Raw genomic sequence first — 9,238 nt, forward strand, 5'->3', positions numbered from 1 at the left:
GAAAGGAGAATGCATTGTAATTTCTCAATAAAATGCTAAGTGATGTTGAATTAAACTATTCGCCAATTGAGAAAATGTATTTAGCACTAATTTTTGCTATAAAGAAACTGAGGCATTACTTACAGGCTCATTCAATTCAATTGATTTCACGTGCTGATCCCATCAAATATTTGATGGCCAAACTAGTCTTGTCCGGAAGACTAGCGAAGTTGGCTCTATTACTCCAAGATTTTACGATCACATACATCCTATAAAGAGCAACAAAAGGGCAAGCTCTTACTAATTTTCTTGCAAACCATCCTATTCCGAATGATTGGAAGTTCTTTAAAGATTTACCTGATGAAGAAGTTTTCCTTGTTGAAGTTCCACAACCTTAGAGAATGTTCTTTAATGGTGCATCAAGTCAAATGAGTGTAGGAGCTGGAGTTGTTTTCATCATTCGAGAAGGGGAAATCTTACCTTTCATATTCAACTTAGTCGGGAGGTGCTCAAATAATATTGCAGTATATGAAACTTTGATGCTTGGTTTAGAACTGGCGATTGAAGATTCAAAGTTGGTTATCAATCAAGTACTCTCCTGATATGAAGTAAGAAACCCAGAATTGTTGCCTTACTTCAACTATGGTGTGAAGCTTCTTTTTCAGTTGGACAGTACTTCCGTCGAGCACATATTGTGAAAAGAAAATTGCCAAGTTGATTCTTTAGCAAATTTGACGTCAACTCTACTGCTAGATGTTAAAGCAAAGTGCCAGTATGTAAGAGATGGGTAGTACCACCTATTTTGGATGTCGAACTTGAAGAGGTGGATGTTATCTCCATTTATGAAGTTGAAAAAGAAGATTGGCGACAATCACTTGTCAATTATCTGGAGCATGGAAAATTGCCAGATGATTCAAAGAATAAAGCTGAAATAAGATGATGAGCTTCTCGCTTTATAAACTTCAAAGGTACACTTTATCGTCGCTCTTTTAATGGAGTCCTCCTAGGCTGCCTTGGAGAGGAAGAAGCTATGAAAGCTTTAGAAGTGCATATTTAAGTGTTTGTGGTGAACATCAATCTGCACTAAAGTTTCATTTTTAGATTAAAGGATGGGGTACAATTGGCCTACAATGGTGACAAATTGCATGCATTACGCTGAAAGATATCAAGAGTGTCAATTACATGCAAAGTTAATTCATTAACCCCCTGAACCACTTCACCCAACAGTAGCATCATGACCTTTTGAAGCTAAGGGATTGGATGTTGTAGGACCACTTCCAAAAAGTTCAAGTGGCCACCTAAACATTCTTACTATTAATGATTACTTCTCAAAATGGGCTGAAGCCGCCTCATTTATCAAAAAGAAATCAAAAAGGAGACTGGAGTGAGCTTTATTAGAACAAAAATCATTTATCATTTTTTGATACATCATAACTGATAATAGAAAGGAGTTCTACAATAAAGTCATGGACAAATTATGTGAGCAATTCAAGTTTAAGCACTATAATTCGTCCATGTATAATGCACCAACAAAAGGTCTCGCAGAAGCATTCAACAAGACTTTGGGCATAATTCTCAAGAAGATAGTCAATCGATCAGAGAGGGATTGGCATGAAAGATTAGGTGAGGCCTTATAGGCATATCGAACTACATATAGAACACCAACTCAAGCAGCTCCATATTCACTTGATTATGGTGTAGAAGCTATTCTTCCTCTCGAACAAAAAATTCCACTATTGTGAATTGCCATCCAAGAAGGTCTTTCAAACGAAGACAATGCTCAGCTTCCCCTGTAAGAGTTAGAAGCATTGGATGAAAAACGACTTGAAGCACAATAATGTTTGGAGTGTTATCAAGCTTGAATGTGTGAAGCTTTCAATGAGAAGGTGTGAATCCACTTTTTTCAAGTTGGCGATCTGGTTCTAGTAGTAAGAAGACCAATAATCGTGCACAGCATATGGGCAATAAGTTCCTCTTAAACTGGGACGAACCATATGTAGTTCAAGAAGTCTACTCGAATGGAGCATACAAGATAATTAATCAAGATGGAGTGCGAATCGGGCCAATCAACGATAAGTTTTTGAAGAGATACTATGCTCGAAAGCTCAATAGCACTCTTGGACTGCATGACCTAAAACTGTTAATGACTAATCAAAAAAAAAAAAAAAATCTTATAGTTGAACTATATTATGACTTGATCCATCCAAAAGAAGGTACGTAGGTAGCTTAATATTATACTTCAGTCAATTGAAAAAAGAAATCTAAAAAAAAGGTTTATTTGAACTATGTTATAAATTGATCCTTTCAAAAGAAGATATATAAGCAGCTTAGCATTTTGCTAAGTACAATCGTGCAAAAAAAAAAAAAAAAAAAAATTCAAGATTAAGCAAAAAGGATAAGCGTCATAAATAATTAATGAAATCAAATTTTATTAATAATTGAAGAATTTGATTACATTAAAAAAAAGAATGATTAAGCAAAGTCTAAAAAAAAAAAAAGAGAAAGAAAAGAAGACGCTTCTATGGATTCTATTCAAGCTGCTCTAACTCATTGCGCTTATTAAAAAGCAGCTTTTGCAACATAGAAAGAGGTTGCTCATGTTCTGCACTACGAATAGGCGTAACTTCGACTTTGGATATTTCTTCACGGATTTTTGAAACCATGCTTTATTTCTCCAAGACATCACATTTCATCCTTTCTAAGGAGGATTCAAGTAATTTCTTCCTTGAAGTCAGCCTTGCGAGTTATTCCTCAATTTTGATAAGTTCATCTTGCATAAATGAAGAATTGGTAATAGCTTCTTTCTTAAGACTCAAAGAATCGCTAGTTATCCTCTTAACCTTTCTAATTTTTTAAGCTAAAATTTTGATGAAACTCTTGAAGAAAAAGATAATTCCAATTGTAAGAAATCGTTTGTGAGTTGGTGTATCAAATCCTTCAACTTTTTTACACTATAAAAATTATATGAGCTTTCTTAGCAAGAGAAGGAACTTTTTATGTGGAAGTTCGACCTATTTTAGCTCTTAGTCCCTTCCTTTTGATTACTGAAACTGTACGACGAAAGTTGATCATAAAATCATTACCGCAAAATGCAAACATTTCGGAAGTAGCATGACAACTTGCTTCCTTTATTTGTTGATCATCTTATGGCTTTTCTCATAATGACCAGCGCTAGACTATTTCAGTGGAGAATTCCCATCAAGATCCTTTGAAGTAATTAAAGAAAGGTTGTAAGAAACTAACCTAAGTATAGAACCCATGTTGTCTAAAAGCAATGGATAAGGTCCATCATCACAAACCACATCATTGAAGTCCAACTACAATGAGAAATTTGCAAAGTAAAGTTCAAAAGCATAAAGTAAGAAAAAGGGAAGAAGAAGAAAGAAGTTTAAAAAAAAAAAAAAAAGAGAAAGCAAGAGTTTACCAAGTCATCAGGATCATAAAGTTGTTGTGTTGATGATGGTATCAGAGCCATATGAAACTGTATGATGGTAGCTATTTTGTCATGTTTCAATCGTGTATCTATAATCTGTTTTGATTGTTTGATTGGTACATGGTTACAAGAGCTTCAAGATTTTTTGAAGGACAGCAGCACAAAAGTGTAGTACCTGATACAACCTTTGTTTTTGAAATTGTGGTTTTTAATGGGCATTAATATATATATATATATATATATATATATATATATATATATATATATATATATATATATATATATATATATATATATATATATATATATATATATATATATATATATATATATATATTTGGGTTTTGTTTCGATGAATAGGAGAGGGGCAAGAAAAGACGAAAAAAAAAATAAAATTTTTGTTTTTTTTTTTTTTGGTTTTTGTTTTGAAGATCAGTAGAGGGGCAAGAAAAGATAAAATTTTGTGTTTCTGTTTTGATTTTTGTTTTTCGAAACTCAAGCTCGAGCATAGGCGTTAATGGAGGTTGAAGGAAAAAGGGGCAGCGGCGGCTAGGGCTTCTTCGTGAAGAAGAAGCTGCTGCTTGCCAAAATTCCCGTCTGGTCCCTCAATTTTTTTAAAATTTTATATTTTTGACCCATGATCTTTAAGTTTTTATTTTTTTGACCCTGAATCTTTCTATTTATTACATTTTAACCCCTGGACTTTATTTTTTTAAATTTTGACCCAGAAAGTATCAGTTGTTCCGTTTTCGCCCCCTGGAGTTATTTAAATTATAAAGTGACCCTGATTGTTTCTGGTTTTATTAAATTGCCTAGACTATTTCTGGTTTTTGCAATTTTAGCCCAATAGTTTCTGTTTTATGCAAAATAGTCCAAACAAGTTCTGAAATTTGCGAAATGGCCCAGAATTTTTCTGTTTTTGCAAGATAAACCCAGAATGTTTTAATTTTTTTTTGCATAAATAGACGAGAACACTAAATTTTTAACATTTTCAACCAAAAATGTTAATTTTATTTGCAAAATTGTCTTAAAAATATATTATTTTGCAATTTTGATTATAATTAATTTATTTTAATTATATGAATTAATTTGTGAGTGGTTTTTTATTACTTTCTAGTTATAATTATTTGCATTTCTTCCCCATCGGAAGATGTCATGTTTTAATATAATTACTGAACTAGTCTAATTTGTCTGTATTGATTTAACTCTCCATCTGAGTAAATTAATTAGTGACATGAATCAGATGTAATATTTTCTCACACATTAATGTTAATTTAAGAGGCATGTTATCTCCCATCGAGTAGTATGTGCGGGTCTTATCTAATTATAATATGCAAAACATGTGATTGGTTGAATTCTCCCATCGAGGTTGCTATTCATGAATGTTGTGAATGTGTATTTTTTTTTTTTTTTGAATTGTGATATCAATGTTGTATATTTGCAATTTTGATTTATTCCATGTTTATTATTGATATGCTATTTTTGTTTAATGCATGATATAGAAATGGCATCATTCAGTCCCCTTGCAAACATCTTAACCCAAAACAAACTTGAGGGTCCAAACTATGTTGACTGGAAGAGGAATTTGGACATTTTGCTTACTGCTGAGGAGTATAAGTTTGTGTTTACTGAAGTTTGTCCTGAAAAACCCGGTGAGGGTGCCTCTGAGCAGGTCACCAGAGCTTACCAGAAATGGGTTAAAGCTGATGAGATGGCGCGATGTTACATTTTGGCTTCTGTGTCAAATGTTTTGCAACATCAGCATCAGAAGATGGACACAGCTTTTGACATGCTCGAAAATCTCAAGGAGATGTTTGGAGATCAAACTAGTGCAGCAAGGCAAAATGCACTAAGGGAGATTCTTACTTCCAAAATGGAGGAGGGAACTCCAGTTAGAACTCATGTCTTGAAGATGATGAGTCTTCTGAATGACATGGAGGTTCTTGGTGCTGAGGTTGACAATGCTACACAGATAGAAATGATCTTGAACACTTTGCCAGCCAGTTTTCAGTAGTTTCGTTTGAACTATAACATGAATAAGATGGATTTCACTCTGTCTAAGTTGCTGAATGAGCTGGTGGCTGCTGAGACTATCATTAAGCAAGGAGCTGCACCTGTTGTGCTTAATGTTGAGCGAGGTTCTTCTTCTGCCCAGAACAAGGGTAAGAAGAAGAAAAATGCTCACAAGGCTAAGCCTAAAACAAGTGGTGCATCTACTAGTGCAAGTGTTGCTGTGAAAAAGCCTAAGGGTAAGTGTTTTCACTGCAAGCAACCTGGGCACTGGAAGTCACAATGTCCAACATGGTTAGCCAAGAAGAAGCAAGGTATGTCTCTATTTTATATGCTGATAGTTGAAACTTGTTTAGCGGTGTTGACTACACTCCAATGGTGTGTAGATTCTGGAGCCACTAATCATGTCTGCAATTCATTGCAGGGGTTTCAGGTAACTCGTCAGCTAAATAAAGGAGATGTAAGCATTTTTCTGGGAGATGGCACAGAAGTTGCAGTTCTAGCTATAGGAAATGTTTCTTTGAATTTTGAGAATAATAGAACATTGTTTTTGAAGGATGTTTTATATGTACCTTCAATTAGAAGGAATTTAATTTCAGTTTCTAGTTTGAGCAAGAATGGATATTCGGTTTGTTTTAATGAATTTTATGATGATTCTGTCGTTATTAAATTTAGAAAACAAATGATATGTTCTGGCTCAATGATTGATGATCTTTTTATTCTCAAAGTTTCACCTGAACTGCAAATTCCTAATTCTGAAGTTAATAACTTTGATGTCATTGTTCCATTGAAAAGAAAACGTCCTATTGAATTTAGTCATACCTATTTGTGGCATTTAAGGCTTGGTCATATTAATTTAGATAGGATTTCTAGGTTGGTCAAGGATGGACCATTGAGTTCATTGAAAGTGGAGGCACTACCAACCTGTGAATCTTGTTTAGAAGGTAAAATGACTAAGAGGCCTTTTCCTATAAAGGGTAATAAAACTAATGATGTACTTGAATTAATTCATTCTGATTTGTGTGGTCCAATGAGTGTCCAAGCTAGGGGTGGTTTTGAGTATTTTGTGACTTTCACAGATGATTACTCAAGATATGGATACATTTACCTGTTGCGCCGTAAGTCTGAATGCTTTGAGAAATTCAAAGAGTTCAAGGCAGAAACGGAGAAACGACATGGAAAATATATCAAGTCGTTACGGTCTGACCGTGGTGGCGAATACCTCTCTAGGGAATTCATTACTTATTTATCAGAACAAGGAATTACTTCACAGTTGTCTGCACCTGGTATGCCACAACAGAATGGTGTAGCAGAAAGAAGAAATAGGACGCTTATGGAAATGGTTAGATCAATGATGAGTTATTCAGATTTGCCCATTTCGTTTTGGGGGTATGCCATAGAAACAACAGCATATATTCTGAATTTGGTTCCATCAAAGTCAGTACCTAAAACTCCTACAGAACTGTGGACTGGGCGAAAGCCAAGTCTAAGACATGTTCGGATGTGGGGTTGTCCAGCCCATGTGCTGAAAAGGAAAGCAGATAAGTTGGAATCAAAAACAGACTTATGCTTCTTTATTGGATATCCTAGAGGAACGAAAGGTGGTTTATTTTATGGTTCTCAAGATAAAACGGTCATTGTTAGCACCAATGCACATTATCTTGAGGAAGACTATATTAAAAACCATATTCCCAAAAGTCAATTAGCCTTGTATGAATTGAGAGGAGAAAATATACCAACTAGAACCTTTCCATTAGAACAACAACCTAAACCATCAATGGTTGGAGCTGACATTCCATTGCCTAGTCGTAGTGGAAGAAATGTTAGTCGACCAGTAAATCAACATCAGCCTGAATATTCAGTACCTAACATTTCACTACCACCTGAAAGTAGTGGGAGTTATGTAGAAACTGAAGTGGCAGCTGTTGATCTAAATATACAGGAGCACAATGTTGGGGCTTCTAACATTTCATTGCCTCCTGGTGATGACAGACATGTTGAAGTTCCAGAACATGATCAAGATGTAGTCCCACCAGTCATGGACTTGCCGGCTTTACAGCCACAGCAAGATGAAGGTGTGATTGCAGAACCTGTAGTACTTCGTCATAGTGGGAGAATTAGACGACCACCGGTTCGATATGCACTTTTGGGAGAAGCTTTTGATAGAATCCCTGAAGAAGTGAATATTGAACCTGTCTGTTACGATGAAGCACTACAAGATAAAGATGCTGATAAGTGGCTTGTAGCTATGAAATCTGAGATGGAGTCCATGTACTCTAATCAAGTCTGGGAACTTGTAGAACCACCTGAAGGGGTTAAACCCATCGGATGCAAGTGGATCTATAAGAAAAAGAGGGGTATAGACGGTAAAGTGCAAACTTATAAGGCAAGGCTTGTTGCGAAAGGGTTTACTCAGAAAGAAGGGATCGATTATGAGGAAACTTTTTCGCTGGTAGCCATGCTAAAGTCTATTAGAACTCTTCTATCCATTGCAGCTCATTATGATTATGAGATTTGGCAAATGGATGTCAAGACAGCTTTCCTAAATGGAAGTCTTGATGATTACATCTATATGAAGCAACCAGAAGGTTTCATAAACAATGGACAAGAAAATTTGCTTTGCAAATTGAATAGGTCCATTTATGGGCTTAAACAAGCATCTAGGTCATGGAATACTTGTTTTGACCAAGCGATTAAAAGTTTTGGCTTTGATCAGTGTCATGATGAGTCTTGTGTGTATTAGAAATGGAATGGTAGTAAGGTTGTTTTTTGGTACTATATGTGGATGATATTCTGCTTATAGGGAATTGTGTAGGTATGTTGAATTCTGTCAAAGATTGGCTGTCCCAACGTTTTGATATGAAGGATTTGGGAGAGGCTGCTCATATTCTTAGGATTAAGCTTATGCGAGATCGCAAGAAAAGGATGATTGGCTTATCTCAAGCACTTTTTATTGATACCATTCTTGCTCGTTTCAGCATGCAGGATTCCAAGAAGGGTTTTCTTCCCTTCAGACATGGAATCACTCTATCTAAGGACCAATGTCCTAAGACACCTGAGGAGATAGAGAACATGAAGGCAGTTCCATATGCTTCTGCAGTTGGAAGCCTTATGTATGCAATGTTGTGTACCAGACCTGATATCTGTTTTGCTGTTGGCATGGTTAGCATATTTCAATCTAATCCTGGGCGAGAACACTGGACTGCAGTCAAGCATATAATCAAGTACTTGAAAAGGACTAGGGATTATATGTTAGTTTATCAATCTGACGATCTTGTACCCATTGGGTATACAGATTCGGATTTTCAGACTGATAAGGACTCTCGGAAGTCAACCTCTGGTAATGTTTTTGTCTTGGGAGGTGGAGCCATAAGTTGGAGGAGTATTAAGCAAACTTGTGTTGCTGACTCCACCATGGAAGCTGAATATGTGGTAGCTTCTGAAGCTGCAAAGGAAGCTGTATGGCTTAGGAACTTCCTTATGGGTCTAGGCGTAGTTTCTTCAGTGCAATTGCCTATTACACTTTATTGTGATAATAGTGGGGCAGTTGCAAACTCGAAGGAGCCACGGAGCCATAAAAGGGCAAAACACATTGAGAGGAAGTATCATTTGATACGAGACATAGTTCAAAGGGGAGATGTGGTAGTGACAAAGATTGCATCGGAAAACAACCTGGCAGATCCTTTTACAAAAAGCTTACCAGCAAAGACTTTTGACAGTCATGTAGAAGGAATGGGAGTTAAAGTCATAGATGCATGGTTATGAGTCTAAGTGGGAGATTGATAGAGATATACTATTAACCATGCATATGTAATA

The sequence above is a fragment of the Jatropha curcas genome, chromosome 2 (genome assembly GCF_041381405.1).
Source record: "Jatropha curcas cultivar XTBG-Jc1 chromosome 2, XTBG_Jcur_1.0, whole genome shotgun sequence".
NCBI classification, from domain to species: domain Eukaryota; kingdom Viridiplantae; phylum Streptophyta; class Magnoliopsida; order Malpighiales; family Euphorbiaceae; genus Jatropha; species Jatropha curcas.